We start from the raw sequence: 13,283 nt of genomic DNA on the forward strand, positions 1-13,283 counted from the left end.
AGTTCTGGGCTTACTCAGCCCAGCCTAGGAACTGGTTCCAGGAGTTCTGGCGACTATGGCAGAAGGTTCTCAGGAAGCGCCCAATTTCCTGGATTTTGCGCTCGGTCTGCCCATTAGACTGAGGGTGATAACCGGATGTGAGGCTGACGGTCACACCTAGGAGGGAGAGGAAGGCCTTCCATACCCTTGAGATGAACTGGGGTCCCCGATCTGATACGATATCTTCGGGGATGCCATAGTATCTGAAAATATGGTTGAAGAGGAGTTCGGCCGTTTGGAGGGCTGTGGGAAGGCCAGTGAGTGGAATGAGGCGACAGGATTTGGAAAATCGATCGACGATAACGAGTATGCAAGTCTTTCCATCTGATGAGGGCAGGTCTGTAATGAAATCCACTCCTAGGTGCGACCATAGGCGTTGAGGTATGGGTAGTGGAAGAAGTTTTCCTGCTGGAAGGTGACGGGTGCTTTTGGAGATGGCGCAGTCTGGGCAGCCGAGCACAAACCTTCTAACGTCCCTGGCCATGTTGGGCCACCAGAAGCGATTACGCAGCAGCGAGAGAGTTGCGTTGGCCCCTGGGTGGCCAGTACCTAGCGAGGTGTGGGTGGAGTGGATAAGAGGAGTGCGTTGTGTTCTGGGCACATATTGAAGATGTTGTGGGCAGCCCGGCGGATTGGCAGGTGGTGTGGAGGAGGCTACTGACGGAGAGGACCACTGGATAGGGCTGGAGATGATTGTAAGAGATAGGATGTTTTTTGGTTCTTGGTTGTTGTTTTCTGGGGCGTGGATTCTGGACAGAGCGTCTGCTTTAATGTTCTTGGTGCCGGGTCTGTAGGAGATTGTGAAATGGAATCGAGTAAAGAAGAGTGCCCATCTGGCCTGTCTGGGATTGAGTCGTTTGGCGTCGCGTAGGTATTGGAGGTTCTTATGATCTGTGAGGACTAGAAATGGATGTTTTGCCCCCTCCAGCCAGTGCCTCCACTCCTCTAAGGCCAGTTTGACTGCCAAGAGTTCCCGATTTCCGATGTCATAGTTCCTTTCCGCTGGGCTGAGTTGCTTGGAGAAGTAGGCACATGGATGGAGTTTGGGAGGCTTCCCCTGCTGCTGAGAAAGGACGGCTCCTACGCCCGTGGTGGATGCGTCAACTTCAACAACGAAGGGGAGTTCAGGATCTGGGTGAGCCAAGGAGCGGAGCTTGGGTAAAGGCGGTCTTGAGGTCGTCGAAGGCCTTTTGGGCTTGCGGATTCCAGGTAAGTGTCTTGGTCTTTCCTTTAAGGAGGTCGGTGAGAGGACTGGTGGTGGAACTGTAACAGGGAATGAACCAGCGATAGAAGTTAGAAAATCCCAGGAACCGCTGAAGCTCTTTGATAGTGGTGGGAGTAGGCCAGGCAGTGACAGCTTCCACCTTCCCCTTGTCCATGCGAACGCCACGGTGGTCGATGATGTAACCGAGGAATGACACAGAGGATTGATGAAAGGAACACTTTTCTGCTTTGAGGTATAAATGGAACTGCCGGAGTTTATGGAGGACCTCCGCAACGTGGTGGCGATGGTCGGCCAGGCTCCGGGAGTAGATGAGGATGTCATCTATATACACTATCACGAAGCGATGTAAGAACTCCCGGAGCACCTCATGCATGAACCCCTGGAAGACAGAAGGGGCGTTTACAAGCCCATACGGCATCACCCGATATTCATAGTGACCGGTGGGGGTTATGAAGGCAGTCTTCCACTCATCTCCTTTTCTGATGCGAATGAGGTTGTACGCGCTGCAGAGGTCCAACTTGGTGAAGACCGTGGCGCCGCGTAGTTGCTCCAATGCTGCTGGGACAAGAGGAGGGGGGTACCTGTATTTTACAGTGACATCGTTTAGTTTCCGGTAGTCAATGCAGGGGCGTAGGCCACCGTCCTTCTTGGCCACGAAGAAGAAGCTGGATGCAGCAGGGGAGGTAGATGGCACGATGTAACCCTGTTGTAAAGCCTCCGCAATATACTCCTCCATGGCCTTGTGCTCAGGTGGTGAAAGTGGGTAGATCCTTCCTCGTGGTACTGGCTCACCCGGATGGAGGTCAATTGCACAGTCCCATGGCCGGTGTGGGGGTAGCTGGGCAGCTCTCTTCGGACAGAAGATGTCACTAAAGTGGGAATAACATGGATGAATCTTGACGGACAGTTTTTCTTGGGGGCTCTCGATGGAGGTGGTACCCACTGGTATCTGTGGTTGGATCTGGCGGTTAGGTTGGAGTCTATTGGGAAAACAGTGGTTGAAACATCCTTCTCCCCACTTTAGGATTTCTCCTGTCCTCCAAGACAGGTGTGGGTTATGCTGCACCAGCCACGGACGACCCAAAATGATGTCCACGGTTGAACCCTCCAGAACCAGTAATTGTATGTCCTCTTGGTGTAACATGCCTATTCCAAGATGTACCTCTTCGGTGCAGAGACTAATGGAATCTTCGGTGAGGGATTGGCCAGTTATGGACTGGGCTTCGTAGTTCGTCGGAGTGTCGACGGTAGGGATGCGGAACTGCTGGACGAGATTCCCAGAGATGAAGTTCCCCCGCGGAACCAGAGTCGAGGAGGACGGTGACTGGAATGACATGGGAACAGGATGGCGAGTTGTATGAATTTCTCCAATCCATAGTTGTCATCATAGGCACTCAAATGGAGACGTAACGGGGTTTAGTCCTTGACAGAATGCTGTGATGAGCGAGGGCTCGTTCCAACCGCTGGCAGCCGCTTAGGTGCGGAACTGTAATGCATACTGATGGATTGGTGTTGTACCCTGACGAAGCTGATACAGCTGCTCACCCACCGTAGAATCTCCGGGAGAAACACTGAATACCTCTTTGAAGTGGTGGACGAAATTGGCAAACGTGTGGGTTGCCGGCCCAGCCTGATTGAGGATCGTTTCGGCCCATTTGAGAGCGGGTCCGGTGAGCGAGGTGACGATATAAGCAATCTTGGCTTGATCGGTGGTGAAGACATGGGGATGCAGATTAATCATCAGGGTACACTGAAGAATGAAGCCATCGCACTCCTCCGCCGAGCCAGAGAAGGGCGCTGGTCAGGCCATGGGACTGGCGAAGACAATCGGTGGGGAAGTGCTCGTGTTGACGGCTGATGGCTGAGGTGGTAGTGACGGTGGTGGAGCTGGTGGTGCCGTTGGTGTGGGCGATTGTAAGAGCCATTTCTTTAAGGAGTCCACCAGCTCCTGGAAGGGATCCGTGGTGCTCATCCTGCAGTGTCGGTGCGGTCCGATCTTCTGTTACGGAAGGACTCGGACACAAAGGGTAAAAGGTGAAACAGCAAAGCTGCGTTTATTTTTTGCAGGTGAGGCACACTATAAGTGGAAGGGTGAGTAGGAGATGAGCTCTCTCGGCAGGTTTGAGGATGGGGTGAAGGAATGACGGATGAACTTCTTTTCCACAGCGTGACACGGCGATGAGACTGATGAATCCACTCACTTCACTGGAGGGAAAACTAGAGACACGGAGACACTAGGAGGAAGGGACACAGAAGGTAAGGCAGACAGGTAAGGCAATGCTTTTCTTGGAAGGATATAGGTCTTTGGTCTTGAGAGATCACAACGTCGGAGTCCGTGTAGTGATGAACAAGATTGGACAGTGAAGTGAGTGTGAGAGGAGCTTTTGTAGTGAGGGAAAATGATGAGGTGATTGGGTGCAGGTGTGCGTGATCAGAACTCTGGTGAGGTGGATCGCTGTGATTGGTGGAGTGAAGGGCCTGACTGAGCTGTGACAATATATATATATATATATTTGCTGCCAGATCTCGATTTACCGAAAATTACATTGTGTTTGATGCAAAACTAACCCGACGAAATCATATGAAAAAAATACAAATAAATAAAAATCATAACTGTATATTTTCATGCTTTCTCAAGCAAAGCAAATTTTGAAAGTCCACTAAAAACATATCTGGTCATAGACAATGTTGATGGGGTTATTGTCAACATGCAGTAAATAAATAAAAAAAAGTTTATAAAAATGTATACAAAATTTGAAATAATAACAAACAGGAAAAAATAGGAAACAATACCTTTGTTTTCCGTATACTTGTGTCGCTTACAGTTAAAGTCCTTCTTTGATTTTATTGTTGTTTGCAACGTTACTTGGCAATATTTTAAATATTATTATTATTATTATTATTATTATTTTATTATTTATTTTATTTTATTTTATTTGTATTTTGCATGGTCTATTATTGTCATCTGGGTGGGAGTTTTAACTCCTATTCACTGGAAATAAAAAATAAATGAAAAAAAAAAAAAAAGATTCATTCAGAGACGTAGACCGGGGAAATCCCCATCTCCCCACGCTCTGAATATTACGTATCATAACGTAACTACGTGTAAATGTTATTTGGCGGTTTTTACTTAGAAAATCAGCTGTTTTCTAGCATTCGAATAACTATGGATAAACCTGAAACGATAGAAGAAGGATTAGAGATGAATTTCATTTACAAATAGCCTAAGGTAGGAATGTGCATACTTTTAAATCGACACCTGCCACGGTGCTTTCCTCTTTGAGTGTGTATATATATATATATGATTATGTGGATGGATACAGCAAGAAATTTGTTGCAGATGCAATTATGTCTACAAAAATCTATGATGCTGTGTACAGTTCAGTATTGCATATTAAGTTTAAAATAAAATATTTGAATTGTCATAGAAAAAATTATATCATATATGTTTATGTAGACCTGCAGTAACACATTATGGAATGTGGGATCAGCTTCGTGTGGATCATGGCAAAGAGTTTTACCTCTGTCTGTACATGCAAGAGAAGCTGTCAGAATATAGACACAACCAGAAGAGAGCGCCGTACCTACAAACTCAGTCAACAAGGGTAAGGTTATTAGTCTGCAAGCCATCAACCTATGCATACAGCAGTCATGAAAAGTAATATATTAGGCAAATTATTGCTTTTAAGTAAAAGTTTGAGGTTCCTGTACTTATATGTTCTGCTACTTGATACTCCACCGCAGTATGAGTAATGACAAACTAATAGAAAATGTAACTGCTCTTGAAAACTGGCCACCGTGACATTTTAGAACTTCCAGTACATTTATCAGAAAATACTTCTTACGGTGTGCGTCAGCAGATGTCGCTGTTTAAATGTCAAAAGCATTTTTATTGTTGTTAGCATAACTGTTGAAAATAAACATATGTTTTATATTTTAAAAAGCTTTTAAAATAGTCTATATAATATATAAAAAATAATATATATAAAACGTATATAAAATGTATATTTTTTTCAGCAAATCTGCTGACGCACACCGTGCTGCGTTGTCACGGGAACATCCCAGCTGCAGATAATGAGGAAATTACGCTCCCTTCACCAAGTGCATTCCAAACGACTAAATAATGACACGCACGTGCCCTGCTCACTCCAAAGTCCTCAGTCCAAGGGGATAGAGATGATCACTTCCATTTGGAACTGCCCCTGAACCGTTCCATACACGATACGTGTACCGTTACACCCCTACCTCCGACCTATGCAGTGCCATGACATCAACCACAAAATCAACCCTGGTGTCCGTTGCCCAGTACATGCAGGTTCCTGGCAGACTATGCACGGACATATGGACATAGGCCACATTTAGTGGCTTGTTGATGTTGTATTGGGTAGCATAGATGTTGCTTTGCTCTTCAATCTCTTTAACAGATGAAGAAACAATTACTCAGCCGAGGGAGATAAGATAACAATAACCTTTCCCATTCAATGACGGCAGCAGCGCCCCTTGAGTGTATAACAACCTCAAAAGGTTTTGATGCTCCGCAGTATCATCTGGTGTGATGTTCCAGTGTCTTGCATGTGTCAGCAGGTAGATGGAAATGCTGTACAAACTGTTGCATGCTGCTGTGATATGCAATTTATGCAGGAACACTGATTATATCATCTTTACAAATAACTTTGATTCTGTCACCACATGGTGGTAAGTCTGCAGGTGCATCATTTTCCAGATCTCCGATGTCACGTACTGTTTCTTCAATGCTCAGCTCAGGAATAGCATCAAGTGAGATCTTTGATGTCATAACCCCTCCAGCCCTGTTGACATAAATGTGGGAAAAAAGTTGAATAAAAAAGGTTACACTCCCTCACCTGACCAAATGCAGAAAAGATACAGGCGTATGTGTGGACTGTACTCTGGATCATCACTATTAGAGTCACTACACTGTTCCTCAACGACACCTTGCTCTTCATCTGCATACCATGTTGGATCCTCCCAGTCAATGCTAGATAAGCCATAAAGCACATAAAAATTGGAACATAAATTATACTATAAAAAACTAAATAAACAACGTAACTTTCTTTTATTTCTTCATTTTTATTTTAAAAAGGGACAATGCACATTAATTAGCACAAGTACTCAAGTCTGTTATGTAAATGTGCCAGATTTAGCCATATAGGCTAACTTTCATCTCCAGTCCCTCGACACATCAAACAACTAATCAGTTAATTGAGAAAAGAATCAACAGATTAATCATCAGTGAAAGCAATCATTAGTTGCCTTAACAGTAACACTTTAGAATAAGGTTCATTAGTTTACAGTAGTTAACAACATTAGTTAACGTGAACTAAGAATGAACAATACTACTACAGCATTTATTCATCTTCGTTAATGTTATTTTCAGCATTTACTAATGCATTTTTAAAATCACAAGTTGTGTTTGTTAACATTAGTTAATGCACTGTGAACTAACATGAACTAACAATGATTGATTGTATTTTTATTAACTAATGTTAACAAAGATGAATAAATAGTGTAATACATGCATTGTTCATTGTTTGTTCATGTTAGTTAATACATTAACTAATGTTAACAAATGACACCTTATTGTAAAGTGTTACCAAAAAACATCAGAAAGATGACATTAATTCAGCGGAGAGCTTGTTTTCCGTACTTCTATCCTGGATACTTGTGCCTGTTATAATCCTGACATTCATGTCTTCACTCATATTTACTGACTGACCTGTTCTTCTGTTCTGCGTAACCCTGTTACAGCTGCAGTGGCCAAACACCAGACCCTCCTGCTCCACAGAAACCCAGGCCGTCAGTGGAGGCGCATTTAGGAAAACATTGGAAAACAACTTTTGATTAGATTTATGCCAAAACCTAAAAAATACTCCTGACTATAATGACCCTGAAACTAACGACCCATGGATAGCTATTGTGTTAATTAATTGTTAATTAGTACTCACCATTGCTTTGATAATGAAGGATTTCTTGTTCTTCACCTCCCAAATGGCAACATTTTTGACCCATTCAAATCAAAAGTCTATATATGAAGAGTTCATTAGCAAATACAGATAACTCTCAAAAATAATTTCAATAATCTCAGATAATTTTCAAAAATCATGTTTTTCATTGTGCATTCCAATTAATCTCAATCAAACTGCAGTTGGGTTATTTTGATTAGGTAAATAAAACAAAAAAAAAAACAGCAAACTAACACAATAAAAACATGATAACATAATAAAAAACATGATTTTATGTTTATGAGTTATCTGTTTTTGCAAATAAACTCTTCATATGTATATATATGTGTGTGTGTGTGTGTGTGTGTGTGTATTTTATAACTTTTGTACACTTTCATCCTGGCGGTAGTGTAAGGTCACAGACACCCCCAAAAAACATATAACTGGATGGATGAAAAAAAAAAAAAAAAAAAGTAATCAAACAAAAGTGCTCCGTTAATATACTTTTTTTGGTAACACTTTATTTCGATAGTCCACTTTAGACATTCTACTAACAGTAAGTAACTTTGCAACTACATGTCAACTAGCAGTCATTAGAGTATTAGTAGACTGTCTGTTTAATATCTTCTAACACTTTATTTTAATGGGTCCACAACATACAACATACTGACTATCAGAATCTTTGCAAGTATATGTCAACTTATTCGACTAACCCTAAACCTACCCTACTGAGAGTTAGTAGACATGTAGTTGCAAATTAATGAGAATTAATTGACATGTAGTTGACATGTAGTTACAAAGTTACTTCTATTTAGTAGAACGTCTAAAGTGGACTATCGAAATAAAGTGTAACCCTTTTTTTTTTTCCCCCAACTAAATTTTTCAAGCCTTTTGGCTTCCTTTCCATATTGCAGTTATCTGATATGGACATATTTAATGTGACATATTTAATCTGCCTTCAGGTTTCCACAGTTCAGTGTTCACTTTAACTCACCACCAACATTTTTGATCATTTTCACAAAAGCTGAAAAAGCTCTGCTTTTAAACATAAAATTGTTTTATTCTAGCTTCATCCATTCTATATTTAAACAAGAATAACCCATTCTTTATTTTTATTAACAGCTACCGTACATTGGTTTACTTAAGTAGAATGTGAATCCCGGTCAGCCTTATTAAGTTTAAGAACATTAGCTTATTTAAAGACTAAGTATTTCTCTGGCAGCTGGTGTCAAATACTCACTGTTTTTGGCCACCTTCCAGAGCACATCTCTCTGAACGTGAAGCGAAACCGAATAATCGCAGGCCTGGCTTGCTGGTTATCACTGTTCACATCAGCTGTGCTTGTGTTGAATGATGGTATAACACACACCTCCATGACTCTGGTCTGGATATCTTCTGTTCTCCAGCAGCCCATAAAGCTGCAAACTTCACCTTCTTCCATAACGCTCCGCATCAGACAACCTCTCTTCTAGATTTGCTATCTTTTGTTCACAAACCTAGTATATTTGTCTGAGAACATCTATTTCAACGTGAAAACCTCCTAATTCATTGTATGTGTAGTCCACTTACTCCCTCAGATTTTCCAGGAGAACTGCATTCTCACACACCTTGGATTTGATTCTGTCAGACCATCAGAGAAAACTCCTTTTCTCCTTTTTCTTGATATTTTCTGGTCTACTTGTTACATCTTTCTTACTCTAATCTTGATTTGCATCTTTAGCATAACAGAATGTTGGTTATTCTTGACTTCTACTGTATAAAAAACACACTTCTCAAATGATCTGCTTTTATGTTCCACAGAAAAAAGGTCATACAGGTTTGGAATGATATTAGTTTGAATAAATTATGACATTTTGAGTTAGCTGTCCATTTAACAACAGTAACATATGTAAAAAAATAAAATAAAATTGAATTAAAACTATTAAAAAGTTAATAGAAATGTATCTAGAATAAATATGGAGAAAATTCCTGGAATATTTTCCTCAAAAACCCAAATTTCTTTTTGAGTGAAGAAAGAAAGATATGAAATTTTCATTCTGGGAGTGAACTAATCATTTAACTGTAGTAGGCCTATTAGTAAGATCAAAACAATACTCCTCATTATGGTATATAGTGTAAACACAAGAAACTATGAAAAAAGTTATTTATATTCTGCAATATTTAATGTACATAATATAAAAGCAACATTTGAGTAAATATCTTTCTGCCAAAACACCATATTTCTACAGTGTTAGTAGCTGCAAGGAAATTGCTTTACAGACAATTATAATAGTTTAGAAATGGGATAGAAGTTAACATGTGGACAGTGTAGACTTGTTTGAAATTCAAGCTGTTCAAAAGGAATTGGAAAATCCTATAAGCATGCAGAGCTGTTTGCATATATGTTCTTTAAATACACTAGCATATGTAAAGTAGACATAGATTGTTCACATATATGATCTTAACATAGATTATCATAAAAAATCCATAATATAATGTTTCAGTAACACTTTACATAAAGCCTTTATATATAATGCATTATAAAGGGTTATTAAAAGGTATAATGCGTTATAATTATTCAGTGTTATAGTGTATTAACTGTGGTTACAATTATTCATGAGATTGTACAATGCATTATAAGGTGCATTACAAAGCATAATTAATGCATTAAAACTAATTTTATAATGCATTATACACAAAAAGGCTTTAAGAAAAGTGTGTTGCCAATATTTCTAATATGTACGAAATTTACTATGGTTATTTCATATAAGATATAAACATAACTTCATATTTCCTGGGGATGTAAATATGCATCTATTGTACGACAGCAGCACTCGTGATATAGGAACATACATGTCATAGATTAAATTTCTGTATGGGTGTGTATGTGTGTGTTGACGTCTGACTGTCATTCTTCACATTCTCACGTCTCTGCCTGAAAACTGTTGATTGCTCTGAGAGAGAAATGTAAGAGAAATTTCAGAGCTGCTGTTCAACACCACAGTTCAGAGGAAGAAAAAGACACATGTACAAATACTGAGGTGAGTGTTGTGTTATTATGATGGTCATTGGTCACTTTGAGCTTCTGAGACTTTAATGCTCAAGTCAAGTCAAGTTGAGCTTTTTTGTCATTCCGCTACATGCGGGGGCATACAGTGGAACGAAATGTCGTGCCTCACAGGACCACGGTGCTACATAAATACAGGCATACTGTCACGTCCCTGGACTGTCTTGTGTGTGTTTTGCTCCCCATGTGTGCCCTGTGACCTAGTTTCTGTCTCCCCTTGATTGGTTAATTTGATTCCAGGTGTGTCTCCTTTAGTTCCTTGATTGTCCTGTCTTTAAAACCCCAGTCCTTTCAGTTAGTGTTTGTCGGTCTTTGAAAGTCATCCTGTACGTCAACCTAAGTGTCTACGTAAGTGTCTACCCTACCTGTGATCTGTGTTCCTGTCTATATATTAAACTCCCGTGTTGCTAATTCCTCGTCTTCTCGTTCCTGGTTCCCGTGCTCCCCTGTGAGATGTGACACATACAACAATGGAGTAAGACAATATAAACCTATACACAACTATCCTACTGATAGATTTTGACTATAAATATAAATATACTATCTATAAAAAAGTACCTATACAAACTAAAAAATACAAACTATACAAACTATACGAATGCTTCAGATAAGTACTGTACATGTGCAAGGAGAAACATTGAGTTCAAGCAGCTGGCTGGGGAACAGTGCAGGATGATTTGTAGTGCATGAGCATGTAAACATACATATATTACGGAGTTCTTTTTGTGGGATTTGTGTACACACAGCAGTGTGTGTGAAAAGTGACTAGTGCGCATAGAGGAGGAGAGTGTGCTACTACAGGTGGTTTGTACAGGCCCACTCACCTGTGTGTAGCACACTTGAATTGCACGTTACATGTTACAGGAGGTAGGGGGTTTGTATGGGGGTTCAGAGAGGGCGGGTGATTTGAGTTCAGGGCTCTCACAGCCTGGGGAAAAAGCTGTTGAGCAGTCTGGCAGAGCGGGCTCTGATGCTCCGCACCGTCTTCCTGATGGTAGGAGCTGGAAGAGACTGTGGGAGGGTGTGTGGAGTCCTTCACGATACTATTGGCTTTGCTGGAGCATCGTGTGAGGAAAATATCCAGGATGGAGGAGAGGGGCACCGATGATCCTTGGAGCGGTGTTCACTGTCCGTTGTAGGGTCTTGCGGTCTGCTGCAGTACAGTTCCCGTACCAGACAGTGATGCAGCTGGTCAGCACACTCTCAATGGTGCCCCTGTAGAAAGTGGTGAGGATGGGTGGAGGGAGACTTGCTCTTTTCAGCCGGCGGAGGAAGTGTAGGCGCTGTTGTGCCTTCTTGGAGAGTGACATGGTGTTGGTGGACCAGGTGAGATCCTCTGTGATGTGCACCCCCAGGAATTTAGTGCTGCTGACTCTCTCCACAGGCGAGCTGTCGATGGTCAGTGGGGGGTGATCACCGGAGTTTCTCCTGAAGTCCATCACAACCTCCTTTGTCTTACTCACATTGAGGGACAGGTTGTTAGTGCCACACCATTCAGCCAGCTGTGCCACTTCCTCTCTGTAGTGCGTTTCATCGTTGTTGCTGATGAGGCCTACCACTGTTGTGTCATCAGCGAACTTGATGATGTGGTTGGAGCTGGACTTGGCAGTGCAGTCGTGGGTCAGCAGCGTGAAGAGCAGCGGGCTGAGCACACAGCCTTGTGGGGCACCTGTGTTCAGTGTGGTAGTGCTCGAGGTGTTGTGGCCGACACGGACTGACTGAGGTCTTCCGGTTAGAAAGTCCAGGATCCAATTGCAGAGGGAATTGTTAAGGCCCAGCAGGTTGAGTTTATTTATGAGCTGTTGTGGGATTATTGTGTTGAATGCTGAGCTGAAGTCAATGAACAGCATTCTAACGTAGGAGTCTTTATTTTCTAGGTGGGTAAGAGCCAGGTGGAGAGTGGAGGAAATTGCATCGTCCGTGAGCGGTTCGGACGGTATGCAAACTGGAGCGGATCGAGTGTGTTGGGGAGGCTGGTTTTGATGTTGTGCATGACTAACCTCTCAAAGCACTTCATTATGATTGGAGTCAGTGCTATGGGACGGTAGTCATTTAGACAGGACACAGGTGATTTCTTTGGTACCGGTATGATTGTTGTGGATTTGAGACATGTGGGGACGACTGCCTGGCTCAGCGAGGTGTTGAAGATATCTGTTAGGACATCTGTCAGCTGTGCAGCACAGTCTTTCAGTACACGGCCAGGTATGTTGTCGGGACCCGCAGCCTTGCGTGGGTTGATCCTAGATAGGGACTTCCTTACGTCGGCTGGAGACAGACAGAGCGCCTGGTCGTTGGGAGGTGTGGGCAGTTTTTGTGCAGGTGTGTCATTCTGCATTTCAAACCGTGAGTAAAAGTGGTTGAGTGTATCTGGGAGGGATGTGTCATCACAGGCCTGTGGCGGGGCTTGTAGTCTGTGATGGTCTGAATAGCTTGCCACAGGCTCCGTGTGTCACTGCTGTCTGTGAAGTGATTGTTGATTTTTTGAGCATATGACCGTTTTGCATTTTTTGATGCTGCGGGACAGATTGGCTCTTGCTGTTTTGAGGGCTGCTTTATCTCCTGATCTGAATGCTTCATCTCTGGTCTTTAGCAGCCCACGAACCTCTGCTGTCATCCATGGCTTCTGGTTGGCGCGTGGTGATGGTCTTGGTGACTGTCACATCATCAGTGCACTTTTGGATGTAAGCAGTCACAGTTTCAGTGTACTCCTGCAGGTCTGTGTGGTTGTTGTAGGTGGCCGCCTCTTTAAACATGTTCCAGTCTGTGTCCTGGAAGCAGTCCTGCAGTGCTGAGGTGGCATTGTCTGGCCATACCTTGATCTGTTTGTGAACCGGTTTGGCAAGTTTGAGAAGTGGTCTGTATGCTGGGATTAGCATAACAGAGATGTGGTCTGAGTACCCGAGGTGGGGGCGGGTTCAGCTTTGTATGCGCTCTTAACTGTTGTGTAAACAAAGTCCAGTGTGTTATTTCTTGTTGCAAAGTTCACATGTTGGTAGAACTTTGGCAAAACTGT

The sequence above is a fragment of the Onychostoma macrolepis genome, chromosome 04 (genome assembly GCF_012432095.1).
Source record: "Onychostoma macrolepis isolate SWU-2019 chromosome 04, ASM1243209v1, whole genome shotgun sequence".
Taxonomy (NCBI): Eukaryota; Metazoa; Chordata; class Actinopteri; order Cypriniformes; family Cyprinidae; genus Onychostoma; species Onychostoma macrolepis.